Source organism: Ictidomys tridecemlineatus, chromosome 15 (assembly GCF_052094955.1).
Source record: "Ictidomys tridecemlineatus isolate mIctTri1 chromosome 15, mIctTri1.hap1, whole genome shotgun sequence".
Classification (NCBI taxonomy): Eukaryota; Metazoa; Chordata; class Mammalia; order Rodentia; family Sciuridae; genus Ictidomys; species Ictidomys tridecemlineatus.
In genome coordinates, this window is record NC_135491.1 from 26,675,706 (window position 1) to 26,695,369 (window position 19,664).

The 19,664-nt window shown below is 46.5% G+C and overlaps 1 long non-coding RNA gene across 1 annotated transcript in view; it reads left to right on the forward strand.

Annotated features, from left to right (window-relative positions):
* The window catches only part of LOC120887986 (uncharacterized), a 71,738-nt gene extending 52,760 nt beyond the window's left edge, over positions 1-18,978 (forward strand). The window contains exons 4-8 of the long non-coding RNA XR_013430848.1: positions 4,192-4,629; positions 4,799-4,913; positions 7,014-7,204; positions 7,379-7,432; positions 15,314-18,978. This is a non-coding gene — a long non-coding RNA (uncharacterized LOC120887986). The remainder of the gene's footprint in view (positions 1-4,191; positions 4,630-4,798; positions 4,914-7,013; positions 7,205-7,378; positions 7,433-15,313) is intronic.
* The last annotated feature ends 686 nt before the right edge of the window (positions 18,979-19,664 follow it).

Here is a 19,664-nt window from a genome sequence, read left to right on the forward strand (position 1 = left end):
GGCCAGCGGCCCTGACATGGATTAGGCTCACAGCTGCTCAGGGGCCACCTCCAGATGGCATGATAGTCTCCCTTTCAGGCCAACCTTTCAAGTCCTTGGGTTCTGTGGGCAGCTCCAGCATCTCTGCTGATGACGAGGCAGCAGATGTGGAAGGTGGCTAGGCCAGAGCAGCTGTGAGGACACATTTCTTCATGGGGTTCTCATATTTCTATGCAGCTCATGAGCAGAGGGACTGGCTGCCTCTGCTCCAGATGATCTTTCCTAGGATGTTTATACAGCAAGTATCCTTAAAAGTGCATGATACTGTTTCCTTCTGGAGCAAAGGGCAGCTATGCCTACTGCTCATTATAAAATATTCTGTTCCCCTAAACTTAGGCTTCATTTTTTGGAGGTTTCCATTGCAATCGCTTTCTATGGTATATTATTAGCCTGTGTTCTCAGAAACACAGGAAAGCAGCGGAGATAAGAGCTCAGGCTGCACAGGCTCAAATCCCTGCTCTACCACTGGTACACATGTGACCAGGAACAAGTAGAGGTCAACTTTGGGGGCAGTGATTGGGAGGAAACCCAAGGGAGGCTCTAGAGCTAGTCATTTTCTCTGTCTTGAGCTGAGTGCTGGTGATACAGATGTAAAAATTCATGATTTGTCTCTCTGTATGTAAATTATTTTCCAATAAGAATTTTAAAAAGTGGAAATGGATGTTTGGGATGGATATGTTTAATTCAAGATAATGAGGCTAGGTTTCTCTGGAGCCTGAAAATGGTTGTTTCAGGAAAATCCATTAGATCCTATACTTTTCACAAGGCAGAGAGATGGATGCAAGCAAAAACAGCTTAGATTCATTCCAAGAAGCTTTGTCCAGTGACTAAGAGAAACAGACTTAATAACCTTTCACATGTGGACTGTACTTTGTGGTTTTCAAAGCACTTTCATACTTAACTGATCTTCATTATTGAATATGGAAAATTATTATTTTAATGGATGATGCTTTTAAAGAAGGCACCATCTTTAGGAAATTCCTTGATAGGCCAATTTGCAGGTGGAAGGTAATATTCTGGAAGGTGACAGTGAAGTGAAGGGATCATCCAGTGTTCAACATAAGAAATGCAAGAGGATTTTGGGTGGAGGCGGGGTAGTGCAGAGGAGAGAGAAGTGGGTAGGCAGTGTTGGGCAAGATGGCAGAGGGCTAATTTCTTAACAATGAAAGTAACTTTTATATAGTAACTGTAGTGGGTACTTGTAGGGCATGATGTAACATGTGGGGCATGTTGCATCAGATAAGAGGAAACCTAACTTGCTGGCTGCTACCCGCTTCCCAGTCCTGGGGCCACATGTGGCTAAGACGGCGCCTGGTGATTAGCCAGAAGTCATTGCCGTGGGTTGTGACGAAAAATCGGACCACCTCTAATATAGGTTCAGAACTCTTCTGCCCTCACGGACCGCTCCTGTCTCCCATTACTGCCTGTAGGATGGGTGTACACGTGAACTCTCCCCACCCTGCTGACCTTTATCCTGATTGGCTCCTGTACATTATATTAGCTGTGTGTGTTTTCTCAATAAAGGAGATCCTGCTTTGACTGGTCTCCCTGAAGCATCTGATTGTCCTCAGGGAGGGAGGGAGGGAGGGAGGGAGGGAGGGAGGGCTGGGTGCCGGCAGCGGTCAGTTGGCCCTCTCCTTTCTTGGCTCCTCCTGGTCAGGGCGTGCTCTTTCCATCTCTCCTGCAGGTCAGGAGGGAAGGGGAGGCATGGGGGGGGGCGGCTAAAACCCGACAGGTACTATCTTATGATCATTCACCAATGCACAAGCACATTCCATACAAAAATATTAATTCCTCCGTTTTGTGGGGAAGTGATGTTTGCTTGTTCCAGATCACAACATAAATGTTCCTTTGGGGAAATCAAGGAGGGAGGCTGAATTGCAGAGACACAAAACAGCCATGGATGTGGGCTGCTGTGACCATGAACCCAAGTTCATGGCGTGCCACTTGAGAAGGCCAAGGACTTGAGGATACATTGTTGGGACAAGGACCAGGATTTATTTAGAAAGCTAGCAAATCAAAGAAGATGGAAGCTCTTGCCAACAAAGACCACCTCACTTAGGGCTTGTAGGTGCAAGGCTTCCAGAGGGAGCGCTGGGGAGGCATATCTGACAACGGACATCACAGGTTTCAAGTAGTCACAAGTTTCGGGTGGTCTGCTTTTCTAATGCCTGGACTGCAGTCATCTGCAGACCACTGGAAGTCCTGGGATCTTAAGTCTAAAGAAAATTTCCTGATTAGAAGGTCTTATAACTCATGTCATTTTAATTCCTTTTCCAGGAATAGCTAATTCAGCCGTTAGCCATTAGGATACAAAAAAGCATCTTTCACCAGAGAAAAGGGAAAGATAACAGAATAGCAACTTTTTGCTGGGAAAGATAGGGAAATGCAGCTGCTCAACAGAAGAAAAGTTTTAACCCGCGAGTTGCCTTCATTTGGAGAAGTCATCTACAGCAGGGCTAAGGGGAGACTAATAATGCAAGACCCAGTTTGTGACTTCCCAAACTAGTGATTTTGTTTTTCTGTGTGTGTACAGTACTGGGGACTGAACCCAGAGCCTTCACAGGCTAGACAAGCACTCTACCATGGAGCTACATCCCCACCCCTTTTTAAATTCACTTTTTATTTTCAGACAGCGTCTTGCTAAGTCACCCAGGCTGACCTTGAACTTGTGATCCTCCTGTCCCAGCCTCCCAAGTGATTTTTTTTTTTTAAGTCAACAAAGAATAAATGAAGTTAGAGAGTTTGTTTAGGTTTCCCTCCGCAACAATACCAATGAGCTGGAGATGCCCACAGGACAAGAGGTGCCCCTGAGTGCAACCATCCCCAAGTATTCACAGAAATCTTGGGGGAGGATATTGGATTTCCATTGACAAGCGATCTGGGGTCCCAGCCAATTTCATTTAAATTTCAAAGAACAGCAGGACTGCAGCCGGCATCTGGGTTATACTCACAAGAAACTGTGAGAGATGGGGTGGAAGGATTTATGATCCTATGACAGATAAATTAGCCCCAGAGAGGTTAAGAAACTTATTAAAGATCACGCAGTGAGTATAGTACAGTGGGATTTGAACTATTTGTTGTTAAAATACCTGGAAAATACTTGTGCCCTAAAAGTACAGCATCCCCTGGTCCCCAGGCCGTCCTGAATCGTGCCCTCCCCAAGGCTGTGAAAGTTTATTCCCCCTTCCTTTTCATCTGTGAGGTGTTTGGATTCTTCTGGTAAATTGTCTTCTTTGGCCTCACTAAGCCAGAGGGGTTTCTTAGTCTGTCACTGAAATACTATGACATGATTGGGGTCTTCACTGTCCCCAGCCTCCATCTGGCCCTGAGCAGGCAGACTGGTCCTGCTCCTGGAGAAACTCATAGGGGGAGAAGGATGGGGCAGCTGCCCTCTGAAGGAGCTGATAAGAGGGTACAGGAGGGCCAAGAAGGGGCCTGGGCTACCAGTGCCCAAAGTCTAATCCTGAGATCCTCCAAAGACCACCATCCTCAAGGATATGGGGCAGAAGAGTGGAGGATGGGGGAAGAGAATGTCCCTCATTTGCAACAAGAAGACTCGGGTCTATAAATAGCCATCAGAAATAGAGCAGAGAGAGGAGGAGAGAGGAAAAAAAGTCATTTGTAGCTTCCATTTAATTCAATAGTGGCCTTTTTCTGCCTTCTGAGACAAGCTATTTGATTCTGTTCTCAGTGGGGGAAAAAAAAACCACCTTAAATCACCAAATAATCTATTCAACCATCTTGATGCCTCTCAGAGCTGGTGATTCATATCTTAGGTGGCCCTGGTCCAGGGTGTGTGTGTGCGAGTGGGTGGCTTCTGGGCATAGAGGAGGGACAGCCAAACACCCAGGCTCCTGCCCTCCCTCTCCCTCCAATAAAGGTACCTGCAAAACTAATCAGCTCCAGCAGCCAGAGTGGGAGAAATTCATTAGCAGATCTGGTTTTGCATAATTAAGTTGTTGGCATTAGCAAATTAAGTCTGCTTGGCTCCCCTCATGGTAATAGCCATTAGAGAAAACGTGAGGAAACTCAGACTCATAATCCCAGCAGTTTTCTGAGATGATAATTAATAACAACAATAAACTGCTAATAAGACTTTACAGTTTTCCCTTCCATTCACATTCTCTTGCTTGTTCCTCACGACTGGAGAAGAGGAAGCGGATCTGGACTGTTCTCCCTTTGGATGGGCTGAGACCTGGGCAGGGAGCTGTCTTGGAGGCCACCTTCTCCCACAACCCTCACTGCAGGTCCTGGGTACGTCCATGTGAGCTTGCACTCAGTGGCCTTGTGAGAACACGGGCTCAGGCAGCACCCATGACCAAGGCTCTGCTCGGCCCACGGCCTCCTGGTGTGCACCTCGGTCCTCACTTGACTGAGCAAGCCCTTCTACCGACAGCAGCGACAACAATAGTAACAACAAGTAAAAATGAATATGCAAATATTTGTGGAACATTTCCAGCCACTGGACATGTTATACACAGTCTCATCAAAAACTCACAGCTGTGTCAATATCCATCTTACTTCACTGTGGAGAAACGAAGGCTCAGAGAGGCATGAGAGATAACCAACTGGAGTGGCTGGTCCCTGGTGAGTCTCCTTTTCTGGGAATGATATGGACACATTATAGCCCTAGTAGCTATCCCTTTCTCACATGATATGTCCTATGACTCTTCCCCCTTGCTGAAATTGATTGAACTGGGAAGGGGGCTACTGACCCCAGTTTGGCCCATGAAAACCTCTATTTTGTTTTCATCAGGCTGGATCTAAGGCAAGGGAAGCAGTATTGCTCTGATGATGGCTGGTACCATGGCCGCCCTGTTTTTCCCACGTGGAGGAAGCCAGGCTGCAACACGCTGAGACAGGGCAGAGGGGTGAGTAGCATCCTCTGGTATTTCAGTCTTCATTTTATCTTCTCCTGAGCACATGGGTGATGAAAAGTTCCAGAATCCTTTAACACTCCCCCGCCCTCCATTTTTGAGTCAGTTGGGTTTGGGTTTCTGTTACTTGGAACTGTGAGCCCTAAGCTTGGACTTTGCATGGGCTCCCTAGGAAGTGTGTGGTGCAGCAGGGGCTGGAGTCTTTTTCCCTCTCTGCCATGGCTTCTAGAATCTCCCGGTCACTCAGGCGTGTCTGAGGGCACAGGGACAGCTGGATCAGTATTCTAGTTCTTGGTGTCCCCCTGGCTGTGGTGACTGTTGGTCCTGTGCCCTGCAAAGGGTCCCAGTGAGGAGCAGATGGTGCTGAGGCCAAGTCCTCAGCTAAACCCCCAAGTCACTGCACTAGTGTGACACAAGGCTCACTCATGTCACCCTTTTTCTCTGGGCAGGGCTGACAGAGATGGACATTTGGGGCTTTGTGGTTTTGAAAGAGAGGAGGCTACCCGGGGTTGGAAGAGTCAGGAAGGTGAAGGTGTCCATGGGCTCCCTGGTCCTTGTCCTGAGACCTCCCCTGTGACTGGACTCTGAATGCCCCTGAAGCTGTCACTAGCTCATCTTATGAGTTAGCATGAGAGGCCCCTGCCTTCTTCCTACTCCCTGGCCCCTCTCCTGAGTGGTCAGGATTCACTTTCGGGACCCCCACCTTCTTTCTGTCTCTCAAGGCCCTGTAGAAAGAAGGCGCAGGCTCTCACTGTGCCGGAGATCCCCAGTCCAGCCTCTGGAGAGTGCAGTCGGTGCCCCTGGCATGGTAGTGAGTATGTAGGGCTGGAGCTAGACTGCCCAGGCCCAGGCCTCACCTGTGACCTTTGGTGTGCTCTTTAACCTCTGCACACCTCAGGATTCTAAGACCATAACAGAGAAGATGGCGGGAGCTGCCTTATGGCATGATCACCAGGACATTACAAGTGAAGTGCCGAGCTCAGTGGATTCAGCAAATACAGATCAGCAAAGATGGGGGATAGGTAAAGACAGGAAGTGTTTTACCCGAGGTCACTTTGTACATTAGGACGTGGCTGGGACCAGAAGTCAGTCTTCCCCCACCAACCACTGGTTTACCTTCTAGAAAGACCCAGGAACACTCATTCCAACTCCACATCCTGCCACGTGCCCACCCCCATGGCCAAAGGCTTGCTGGTGCATGGAGGGTGCCCGAGTCCTGCGCTTCATGTTTGGCAGCTGCCATGGGAAGGGAATGGTGCTGGGCAGGAGGTGATGTATTTCTGAGTGTTCTAGTTTTTTAGGTAATTCAGGCAGAAACTTATGATTTATTGGCATTTCAGGAAAAGCTGACAACCCTCCCTAGTCAGCTCCTTCCTTCTCAAAAGCACAGGCTCCAGGAGCCTCTGCCACCCTAGAACCAATCCCTTGGAGGTGGGATGTGGGTGGGGAAGTGGTCATGCTGCCCAATGGTGGGTGTTATTTGCTGAGGGTTTTTTTTTTGTGGTGGGATCTCCCTCCTGACCTACAAACATTCCAGTCAAGTTGACATTGCTCCCTAAAGGGTGTGCATGCAAGTTAATATTCATGAATAGGGTGGGGTGGGCCCCCAGATGTCTTTGTCATCATGGGTTGCTTGGAAAGAACAAAGAGCCAGACTCCAGAATGCAGGGCTGAAGACTCTGCTACCATCCAAAGGATGTGGCTGCTTCAGGACGGTGAACCTCTCTCTCTCATTTTCTGCCTCAAAGATCTCTCTTTTTTTAAAAAACTAGAATAATTGATTACCTTTACAATAACTTAAAAATCAATAAGGAAAATTTAACAGCAATCTGGAAAGAGTTCTTAAAGGAGAAATAAAAGGACAAGAGAAGAATAAATACAGCTGGGAAGGAATTCCATAGCATCACCAGGTCCCAGGAGAGAGCAGGATGGTGGCCCTGGCATGCTAGGAGGTCAAATGTATTGTCCCCAAGTGGGTCAATGGGGTACTACTACCCTGTGTCCACAAAGCACTGCTGGGTCCTACAAGTTGTTGACCCCAACATACACCTGCAAGGTAAGTAGAACAAACATCACATTACTTCCTTTCTACAGGTAAGAAAACCAAGTCTTGGAGAAGAGACTATGACTTTCCCAAGCACATGTGGATGAGTAATGGCAGGACCTTGACCGGGCCCCTGATAACCCATATGGTACCTTCATGGACTCAGTCCTGCCCATGCACAGCTGAAGGCTGAACCCCTTTTGCTAGATATTTGGGGACAGAAGGCAACCAACTGTACCTGGTAAGCCTGGTGTGAACATGAATCCTGGCCTCTGAATTCCAAAGCCCCAGTTCCTTTTATTACTAGAACAGTCTCAGGACCAATGAGGGGTCAGAAGGAAGGGTCTGGGACATCATATGGGAAGGCCCCTGGGTACAGCACAAAAGTGAACACAGTTTGGTCTTCTGCCACTAGGTCCTGGGATGCCCTGAATAAGGAGTCTCATGAAGACACACACTGAGAACCACTGTGAGTAGGAATTGCTTATAGGTTGTGTGTTCATCCTTAGTGACAAGTGATTGGCCAATGCCCAAAGCTTGGTGGAGATTTCTTTATGCTGTTCATTAAGACAAACAAAAAATGTCTAAAAATTCCCATCTCCTCGTGTCACCAGAATAGTTTGACTGTGGAAGGTGGCTTTCAACTGGGCACTGTCCTTAGGAACTCACCCCCACCCCATTCCATCCTACTCACTGAAACTGGAAAGGGTTGAAGTTAGTCCCCACCTCCATCATCCAAGAGGGAGGAGCCCCTCCCCCACAGCATGAAGTCCATTGGATCCATCCCTGCTGCTGGAGTCCAGTTCAGATGGTCAGCAAGAACTTGGTGAGCAGGCCTGGGGGTATTGGCCATGGGTCTCCCTTAACAGGGAAACAAAAGATGAAGATATAGCCAAAAAGATGGTCCAGTATGGTGGGTGAGTTTCAGCTTTAGAAGTCAGGAGATTAGACTCTGCAGTCTTACTTCTGTTCATCTGTCTATCCATCTGTCCACTCATCCTCTATCCAACACGAAGCACCTACTTTGGGTAGAAGTTTCTAAGTAGAAAGCGCATGCAAACCCTGAGGGAGGAGGCTGATTCATAAGGGTTCTGCCCTAGGTGGACTGAGTCACCGTAGTCCTGTTCCAACCCTCAGGAGATCCACCTGGTCAGCATCTCATAGCACACAGGACTTGGGGAAGCTGACTCACATCTCCAAATCCTCCGAGACTGAGGCAGCATGATTCATCCACTGATCCATCACCAGTGAGAATGATAACTGCCAGGCAGACCAGAGATTTGTGTGCTTGACCAGCACCTCCTCCCTGCTGGCCAGTGAGGTGGCAGGCCTGGTTTAAGATGGGTCCATGGTGGGCACAGATGACAAAGCATCATTTAGGGATTCCAGTGATTTGTACATTGGGAGGTGAGGATTAAAGGCAGTCCCCTAACCTCCAGTGTGATCCTGCCTTACTCCAGAACTTTTAGCTCAAGCATTTCTTCTTCTAATTAATGGAGATGGGGCCCCATTTACTCTGGACCCTGCTTTGGAAGGTATGGTCCACCCTGCTACTGGTTTCCCCTTTCCTAAGCTTTGAGAGCCAGCCGATCTCTATACTTTTATACACTCTACTTTTTGTACACTATACTTTTAGAGGTCTCTTCCATATAGTTTTCTTGCAAGGATACAGCTGTCCAAAGGGAGCCATGACTGGAGCTGGCGGGGAAGGGCTCCTGCAACTCTGGGTGATGTCATTGAGAGCCGCAGCTGTGCTATCCCAGGTTTCAGGGTCCTTTGGCTCCTTTTCCCTTTGTGTGTCCTCCCTGGAATCACTTTCTCAGCTATTCTCCCTGAGTAATGTGAGGTCCCAGGATTTTGTGGTGTCTCTGAATACTGTGGGTTCTTCTTGCTTTCATATCCTTAATCCACCCAACACTCAGCACGGAGGTCATAAGGGATGAAAATGGGGTTAATGTTTGCATTTTAGTAGGTTGTTTAGGATGCATTAAGGTAAAGGAATGGGCTTCCTAATGATGCAGCTTCAGCAGAAGTGAGCATGAACCTTCCAATATGTTAACAAGAATCTCTCCCCGACCAGGTGAGACCCAGGGCAAAGACTCTATCCCTTCTGAGCCTCCATTCCTTTGTCTGTCAAATGGGGATGGAAAATACCCAAATCTACCCTGCAGTGTTGTGGTGTAGGGCTTAGAACAGGGTTGGTGCTCTTTGTTGGTGGGGGAGCAGATGCTGGAGAATGAACCCAGGGGCATGCAAAAGGTACGCACGTGCTCTACTGCTGAGCCATCCCGCACCGCACCGCCATCAGCTCTTCCTGGTAATACTTAGCCTCTCCTCTGAACTGACTCTTTAAGAGGCGCCTCTCTGTCTTGCTGTCTCTGTGTCTTTCATACTTACTTCCCGCTCTTGCCAGGCTCCTTGGAGCACAGCTCTTCCTCCCAGGAAGGAAGTGCCTACAAAGGGCTTTGGGCATCTCACTACGGGGCACTGGGCCTGGCTTGGGCAGTGATGCTCCAGTCCAGAGAAGGCTCCACTTTCTTCTATTTAATTAACTGAAATCTTTGCCTCCTAATGAGTTCTTGTCAAGAAAATTGCTCTCAATCACTTATAGCTATTTTCCTTTCTAATGAGTGTTTGATTCTCGGAATGTTGCCCTAATTGTATTGTATTGTGGCTTATGAGAAGGCAATGATAGTGGGGGCGTGCGTGTGTATGCTGAATGGGTTTCCCAGGACTGAGCGTAGAGGGTTCTTAGTGACTTTCCCCCCCACTGTAGTGCTAGAGATTGAACTCAAGGCCCCTCACATGCAAGGCATGCATTCTAGTACTGAGTTACATCCCCAGCCCTTTAAAAATTTTTATTTTGATTCAGAGTCTTGTTAAGTTGTCCAAGCTGGCTTCAAATTTGCAATCCTTCTGCTTCAGCCTCCCAAGCTCTGGAATTACAGGTGTGAGCCATTGCACCCACTTTGGTGACTTCTTTTTCTGTTGGGAGGTACTGGGGATTGAACCCAGGGGCACTCAAACACTGAGCCACATCCCCAGCCCATTTTTTTAACATTTAATTTTTAGTTGTAGGTGGACACAGTACCTTCGTTTTATTTTTATGTGGTGCTAAGGTTCAAACCCAGTGCCTCATGCATGCTAGGTAAGCACTCTTCCTCTGAGCCACAATCCCAGCCCCTCCAGCCCAATTTTGTATTTTATTTAGAGACAGGTTCTCACTGAGTTGCTTAGTGCCTCGCTTTTGCTGAGGCTGGCTTTGAACTCTCAATCCTCCTACCTCAGCCTCCTGAGCCTCTGGGATTACAGGCATGTGTCACTGGGCCCGGCACTTGGTGACTTCTTAAAGCCTGCATTTTATTGGATAGAGTAAAAGGACTGGATCCTACAATGCCCTCACTCACCCTTGGCTTCTGTGTGTCTGAATTGGTACCTGAGGGTCCCTGGCCTCCTTGCTGGACCCTCTTTGCTGGAACCTGACCTGAAACATGGTGAGGTCACCAGCTTTGGCCAAAAGTGAGGCAGAAGTGCCTTGGGCTTGAGAAAGGCCAGCTGCAGGTCTTGTTTTCAGCAATACCAGAAGGGGCAAGAAGGTTGGCAGTAGGTGCCCAGAGACATGGAGTGGGCTCATGCCCAGAAGGACCAGGGTGGCCCAGCTCCTTTACAGTGTCATTTCCTGTCTCCTGGCCTTTACTCACATGGCCACCTCCTGCAGCCTCATTGATGGAATGTCTGTGTAAGATGAAAAACTTCATTTTTCTGTTACTTTGGCAAAACTTCTGGGCTCCAGATATGTGGGGTTTTTTTCTTATATCAAGCAGTTCTTCAATTCTTTGCTTGGGTGTCCTACAGCTGGATGTCCTATAACTCAATTTAGTTCTGACACTATCTGGATTTAGTGCAGACATCAAAGTTAAGGAATAATGCCCACAAGATTGGTCCCCGTTTTAGATGCTGACTACAAGGGAAGGGTCGTCAGGTTTCTGACAACTTCTTTCTCCTACCTACTCTTCTGACTATAAACTGGAGGTTCCCATAACCCAGTCCTCAGGTTCCATAATTTGTTGGAATTCTTACTTGCTTATGCACACTGGCTTAACTGGTGTAAAGGATATAGCTGAATAACCACATGAAGAGGTACATAGGGTGAGCTCTGGAAGGATTTTGAATGCTGGGGCTTCTGGTCCCATGGAGCTGAGGTGTGCCACCTTGCTGGTACATACATGTGTTCACCAAGTGAGAAACTCTCCAAACCCAATAGGAATTTTTATGGAAGCTTCATCATGTAACCGTGGTCAGTATTGACTCAATCTCCTGTCCCTCTTCCCAGGAGACTGGGTATAGGGCCAAAGGTTCTAAGCTTCTAACTATGATGTAGTTCTTCTGACCAGTTGCTGTTCAGGAATCCATCAAGACATCAAGAGTTTTGTTCTTTGTTGGAACAAAAGACAGTCCTATTACTCAGGAAATTCCAAGGGATTAGAAGTTCTGTGTCAGGAATTCTGGGGGTCAAAGATCAAATATTATAACAGAAGATATATCCTATTGCTCAGGAAATTATGAAGTTTTAGGAGCTCTATGCCAGGAGCTGGGGACAAAGACTAAAATAATCATCTCTTATATCTATGAAACCATATATTTTATGAACTAGCTCATTTTTTTTTTGTGTACTGGGGATTGAACCCAGGAGCACTTAACAACTGTGCCACATCACCAGCCTTTTTTTTTTTTCAATATTTTATTTAGAGACAGGGTCTCACTAAATTGCTTAGGGCTTCACTAAGTTCCTGAGGCTGGCTTTGAACTTGTAATCTTCCTGCCTCAACCTCTTGAGCTGCTGGAATTATAAGTGTGGAGCCTGAACTAACTCTATTTTTATGAGATACACACACACACACACACACACACACACATACACACACACACACACTGAAAAAAATAGTTCATTTTTACATTTCACCTAAAATCATCTCACATCCTGCTATTAGTAGCTGCAACTCTTTGAAAAGCAGTTTGGGTTTGGGGAGAGAAAAGAGGCAGGAGTGTACACATGTGCATATGCTAACTCTTTTTCAAACTGGGAATTGGATGAGGGCAGAGGCTGTGTTTAGTCCTGTACCAGGCACATCATAGGTGCTCCAGATGAGCCAGTGTGGGTAGAGGACACAGCTTCACATTCAGGTCTGAGTTGAAAAACTAGCTATTGTTTTACTGTCTGTGCAACTCAAGGGAAGCTAAATAATCTTGGCTTTCCATTTAGCACAATGGGGTGCCATCTACCCTACAACTACAATGATGTTGGGGCATTTAAACAGATGATATATCCAGTAACTCAGCTTAGAGTAGATTTCTCTTTTTTTCTTTTGGTACTGGAAATTGAACCCAGGACATTTACCAATGAGATGCATCACCAGTACTGTGAATCTTTTTTTTTTTTTTTTGAGATTAGAAATTTATTAAAGGACAGAAGAAAAGACTTCTCCCGGAGGAAGAAGGGGACCCAGAAGGTGGAATCCGTGGAAGTGTGGTTGTTTCCCCTTTTTATAGTTAGCCGACGGGTGCCCACCTTACCCTCCAGAAAGAAAGAGAGAAAGATGCACCTCAAACAGACATGGGGTGCGTAGAGAGGCGCTTACCTCGGTGTAGAATATATGTTACTGCTGTTGACCGGTGACGAGTTATTGCTCCCCGATGTTGAAGAATAACACCAAAGAAGCACGCCGAGGCAAGGTCAGAGTAGAGATTAGAAATTTATTAAAGGACAGAAGAAAAGACTTCTCCCGGAGGAAGAAGGGGACCCAGAAGGTGGAATCCCAGTACTGTGAATCTTGAGACAGAATCTCGCTAAGTTGCTGAGGGTCTTGCAAATTGTACAGGATGGCCTTGAACTTGAGATCCTCCTGCCTCAGCCTCCCAAGTCTCAGGGATTACAAGTGTGTACCACTGTGCCTGGCTCAGAGCAGGCTTGAATAGAAGCCAATTTCCTTCCTTTCCTTCTCTCTCTCTCCCTCCCTCTTCCTGTGCCGGGCATCAAACCCAGGACCTCCTGCTCACCAGGCAAGTGCTTTACCACTGAGCCATACCCTCATACTCCTTTCTCTTTTCTGATATTTGATTCTAGCACTGGCTGCTAGTGAGGTAATACGCCCCCTTTCTCAAAGGAATTTGCCTAGAACCTCAAGAATGTTTCAATCTGGGATTGAAACATTCGCAGTACAGCTGAGAGGCACAGATGCTAAGTAGGCAGCTCCTGACTGGGGACCAGAGTTTCAGCTCTCCCAGTGGGGCCATGACTCCTGCTGACCTGAAAGGCAGAAGTTAAAATGGGAGCTGGTCACAACCACCATGTCATTTTTAGGTTGCCCACCTCCTGGAGCTGTGGCAGATAGTGAAACTGACCCTCAGCATACTAGAGAAGGCCCACACGAAAGCAGCCACACTATTAAAATGGCTATGAGAAACAGGTTTGACCAGGCCACGGGGGCCACCCGTTTGTAACCTCTAGAAGCCTGTTCATGCTATTTCACTACCGGAAGGCATGGTTGGCGATACCAGTAACTTCCCTTCAATCCTCACCACTACCTAAAACTCTGGGCAGAGTGAGGAATGAACTTTTTCCTGGGTTCCAAGGCTTGATGCTGCTACTTTCTCTGTGTCATTTTGTTCCCAGTCTATATATAAGCAGTCACTTGCCTGGAGGGACTCTGGCTGTGTTTCTTTCTGGGCCTCCTTCCCTGAGGCAGAGCAGGTGAGCAGTGGTTGCTTCCGGTCTGTGTGGGATACTTGGCATGGGTCAGTTGCTTCTTCTGACCCTGGGGATCCCCGTTCAATCCAAAGTGGCCTGGTGTGACCTCAAACCCAGGCTACTCTGCTGATGACAGTTTCCAGCTCAGATTCCTGGAGCTCAGTCCTGGGGAATCCTGCCTTCTGAGCTCACGTCTGCTGCTGAAGGAAGGTCTACTTGGGCAGGTGTCCCTGAAACACACTTGTATGTCCTTTTCTGAGACCTGGCTTACTACATTCCAGCATTGCTGGGAAGACTGAATGGAATGCCCATCCCTTGGCACAGTGAAAATCACAAACATCAGGGATGGGGATGCAAGTATGGCTCATATGCCCTCTGGTCTGGCTGTTGTAGGCTGGTATCCTCCATGACCAACCCAGTTCCCACCACCACCACCATCACAGGATGGGGATGAGCTAACCCCACCCTGCACTCCTGGTATGAAGCATCCCTCACACCTTGTGTGTTCCAGTTTGTCATGTGCTTCTACATCTACACTCCATGGGATCCTGTTCACTGCTCCCAAACTCGGCAGGACAAAAAAAGTTCTATTTGTGCTTTAGGTTCAAGAAGTGAGATCAAGGGCTTATTTAAAGGTACACAGAGAGGCAAGGTCAGAGTCAGGATGAGAACACAGGTTTCTGTGGCTTTCCTTATTGTCCTCTACCTCTCATTCCACCTGAGTGTCCCACAAACCTGTGATGCTCTCCTGTTGGGGAACACAGGGCTATGAGTAGGCACATTGCCTTTTATTAAACTAGTGAGCTGTGAAACAGGGAGCAGGGAACATTTGAAACCCAGTAATAGACCCCTGTCTCAAGGTGTACAGTGTACCTGAATCAGATAATGCGTTTCACAGAGATTGCACTACTGCTTATTTGTATTCTAGACAAAGTGTTCAACTTGAATTCATCGAGTAGAAGACCCAAAGCAAGCAGCAGATGGGGTACAGAGATAGTGCCCAGTCTCTCCACCAAATTTATCACATAAGAGGAATAACATACTAGATTAAAAGACACCTAAGGAATGTATCTATCAGATGCAATCTGTGGTATTAGATCAGACACTGGCCTCGACAAAGTGGCTGTAATCAGGAAAATCTGATTGTCATTTAGGTAGTTTACATGGAAGGGAAACTTAACAGAGTAGGTTGGAAAATAATCAGACAAACATACATTGAAGGACATTCTCCCAAATAATTGTTTGGCCCATTCAAAAATATTAGTATTATAAGGATAAAAAAAGGCAGGAGAAGTTGCTATCAAGGGAATGTTTATGTCCCCTGCCCCCAATCTTATATGCTGAAACATACCCCACTGTGAGCATATTTGGAAGTGTGGAGTTTGGAAAGTGATTAGGTCATGAGAGTGGAGTCCTTATAAATGGGATTTGTGGCCTTGCAAGAGGTCCCAGTGGGATTCCTCACCCCTTCTGCCACGTGAGGCTACGATGGAAAGAGCCATCTAGGAAGGACAGCAGACTCTCACCAGACACCAAATCTGCTGGTGAACCAAATTTTTGTTGTTTATAAGACACCGAGTTTATGCTATTTTGTTATAACAGCCAAAACAGATGAAGCCAGAAATGCTATCATTTAAAGAAGACTGGAGAGACATGACAATGTAATGCAACAAGTGACCACTGATTGGATCCAGGAAGTATGGAAGTGTGCCACCCATATCTCCCCTCAAGACCTGCTGCTGCCCAGTGGGGAGAACGTGGCTGGCCGGCAGCCTCCAACTGTCGGCTCTTCAGGATTTGCTTTAGGCAGAGAGCAGCCTGCTCCAGGTAACTGACCCAGGAGGGGCTATCAAGTCCCGTCTGGCTCTGTGTCGTACAATCTGCTGGGCAATTCTTGCTCCCCATTGGGCAAACTGAGGCTTTGTCAGGCTGGTTGGCAGTTCAGCTCCTTCCTCTGTCCAATCCTCCTTCCTTTCACATGCATATGTACTGATCAACATTTTGCACCCCAAACTCCACCTCTGTGTGAACTTCCAGAGAACCCAACGTTTGAAGCCAACTGAAAAGGCCAGTATTGGGCAATTGGGGAACTTTGAATATGGGCTATATTAATGTTAATGATATTGTACCAGTGTTATATTTTTTGAATGTGGTGATCGTGTGGTATAGGTGACGTCCTGGTTAATGTATTTCTCTATATGGCTATTGCTGTATCTGTCTATATAGATCTCTTTATATAGGGATCTTTATATCTGCATATAGATGTATAGATGCCTATATCTAGACATGAAAATATAGAAATCTATGTACCTCTTGGGGACAGAGACAGGCATACAGACAAAACAAAGGTACCAATTCATAAATCCAGGTGAATTATTTAGAGATGCTCATTATATTATTTTTCCCATTTATGGTAGGTTTGAAAATTTTCAAAATAAATGTTGAGAGAAAAATATCTGTATGTGTATTGTGACCTCACACCTGTTTACACATAGAAAAATCTGGAAGATTATATCCAACCCAATCTTTGAGTGGCTGGAAAAGTATTATTATTATTATTATTATTTTGGGACCAGGGATTGAACTTAGTCGGGGCACTCGACCACTGAGCCACATCCCCAGCCCTATTTTGTATTTTATTTAGAGACAGGGTCTCACTGAGTTGCTTAACACCTCACTAAGTTGCTGAGGCTCACTTTGAACTCGTGATCCTCCTGCCTCAGCCTCCCAAGCCTCTGGGATTACAGGCTCTGTAATTACAACACTGCGCCCAGATGGAAAAGTATTATTTTTACTTATTTTCTAAATTTCACATGTATTGATTGAGCAAGAATGATTATTAAAATAATTAACAAAGGCCTAAAGCAGAGGAGAAGGTGGACTTTCCCCTAATACAGGATGGCATAGAGAGAGCCAACTCTCAAACCCAGTAGTGTCACTTCCTATATTAGCTTCAGAAAATTGCTGGTGGTTATGCAGTGGGTAACCAATGAGGCCGGGCTGCTATAGAAGGTGCTGGCTGGGTTGGGCACCAACAGCTCTGTCTGTGGTCATGGCCATATGCTAGTCTCAATTTCCACCTGTGTTGGTGTGGAGAAGACATAATATTGCTCTGAGTTATATCTAAAATGGAATTGTCCTACCCTCTTGAGTATCATTGTGCATCTAGCAGTTCTAATGTTTTCATAAACCTTTTTTTAAAAAACCTTTTCCCTTTTATCACATTGCTTCCAGTCTGAAAAATATTTCTCAGCAATATTCAGTTTAAAGGGAAGACTACATTTAAGTGCTCCCAATATGAGCATCCGGACAACAGGAAACTTAAGGACTTCCTCGGAAAATCTCACCTGTGGCTTGAGGTCCACCTGGAGGTCTCAGGTGAGCCTGGTGATGGCGCCACACTAAAAGGTAGAGCTCACCAAGGACTGGGCCATACTAGGGGAGGCTCTTCAAGGGAGCCAGGAGAATGGAGAATCAGAACTGTCATTAAGAGGAGCAAAGTTTGAGGGAGGAGAGGTAGCAAGAAAGACGAGTGACATTGGATGAAGGAGAGTTGAAGCCAGGCCTGGGAGGGGATGGGAGTGGGAAACTTCTCTAAGCTGAGTTGTCAAGAGAGTGTCCTCTCCAGCCCCGACTTGCTGCCTGTGAGCAGGTCTGTCTTGTGTTAAGCCTGCCTGACTTAGGACACTTTCTGTTACTGTGGTTCAAGATTGTCAATCAGCAAACATTTTTTTTTTTGCTTCTTATTCATGGCTGGGTGCTAGAACGAAGCTTTGAATACTCGAGGTGGTCCTTTCTGACACTCCATGGAACCCCAAGCATAGCATGTAGTTATTAATAAGTTTCTTACTTCACAGGGACCTCTCTTATCTCTTTAGCTGGTCTGGAATATTCTGGATGACAAACCTGGATGGGTTTGCTTCACATTCAAGTTGAACTGTGAGAATAATGGGGACTTTTTTTAGGACTATTTTGACTGGGATCCTGGGTGTTGGGTCAAGTCTGAGTCCGAGGCTACTTGTCCAGAGCAGCAGAAGCCCACACAATCCAAAGCATGAGAGTCACCTGCATGCTCGATGAGTTCCACTTTGAACTTATCACTTGTTCTCCAAACTAACTTCCATTCCTGGAGGCCTTACTAGTCTAGCCACATATTCCCGCAGGTCTTCTAATTCTTTGCTATCACTCATCATATTTTGTTTTAATTGCTTGTTTAACATCAGCTTTCTGTAAGATTCTGTAAGAACCTCCTCTATGTGTTGGATGTTTTTGTCTCCCAAAGATTCATGTGTTGGGAGCTGGGTCCTCAGTCTGTTGTTGGGAAGTGGGACCTTTAAGAGGTGGGGCTAGTGGGAGGTCCTTGGTCAATTGGGGGTGTACCCTCAGAAGTGACTGTGTGACCTCAGTCTCTCTCTGGCTTCCTGTTTTTAGATGTGATCTCTTCCTCCCATATGTGCTTCTGCTCTCTGCCCTGAGATCCTCATCAGGGCCAAGACAATCTGGTGCCATGTCCTTGAATCTCCAAAACTTTGAGTTAAATAAAACTCTTTTCTGTATAAAGTTAGCCTACTTCAGGTATTCAACTAGAGTAAGGAAAAATAGATCAATACATTATCTAAGTTTATGTGGATAGCGATCAGGTCTGCCTCTGTATAGTATTGGGATATTCTTTATGTTTGGCAGTTGGTAATACTCAATAAATATTTGTGGAAGGAATAATGGAATGAAAATTCAAGTAACAATTGAAGAGCAAAGGAATCAGTCCAAGAGCACCTGCCTCAAGCTCAGGTCCAAGGCCACAAGCCAGGGAGCTTGGGACAGGGAGCCACAGTCAGGTACAGGCTGGAAGGTGATGCCGGGCAACCTGGTTTGAAGGGTCATACACTGTGGGTAAGTCAGGGTGCTGGGGCCTGATTGTATCAAAGACAAACCATAAGCTGGTAAGCTGGCCAGCCTAGAGGCAGAGTCCAGCTGGACCCTGGCCTTCCCACTGTCAAGCACTCAGTCAGGCATTCAGAAGTTACATGAGTACAGTGTGATAAGCGATACAGAGCAATTACTAACCCCCCATGGATTTCTCTCGAGTGTGGAAGAGCTCGGCACAGATCTTGGCACACAGCAGGATTCAATAAATGATTATTGATCCTAAAATCCAAAAAGCGGGCTGGGATGTAGCTCAGTGGCAAAGCGTCTGCCTTGCATACGCAAAGCCCTGGGTTCGACCCCCAGTTCCAAAAAAGACAAAAAAAAAAAAAAAGAACCCCACCCCCACACAAAAAAATAAGATTAAAAAAAAAAAAAAACACCAAACCAACCCTAAAATCCAAAAAGCAAAATTGTAGTATTCAACCAAAGAGAGAGATGTATCTATTAGGACTTCCTCATTACAAACAGGAGAAACTTAAGCAAATGTTTACCTGAAGGCAAAGTGGAAGAAGCAGGTTTGGGATAGACAGGAACCAGCTCTGGAATCCAGGCATCTGAGACAGTGAGGGTTTCTTCTCCGTGTCCAGTAGGGGAAGTCTGTCCTTCTGACACCCTGCTCAGAGATTCCTTGATTGACAGTTACACCAAGACTACACGTAATACACAGGGGGAATCCTCCACAGGACAGGAGTGTAGGTGGTGGGAGGGCAAAGTCTACACATTCATCACTCCCAGCCTCTGCAGTGAGTAGACGGGAGTCTTCGCGACCCTGCCTGGGCTGTCTTGCCTGGCGTCTGTACTCAACTCTTCCTTTGCATTGAGTTGTCCTTTTATGCCTTGGACTGGATACTGGGAACTCTGGCTTCCTCTACCATTCTCATCTAATTTCCCGACTTTGCATTAGGTATCGATAGATCTAGCTTTTCCACTTTTAGTTCCTGAAATGGTCCCCCTGCTTACCTGGGAGGAGAGGGCAGACGAGGAAATCTCAGCTGTCAGCAATCATAGATGTGATCTGGCACTCTCA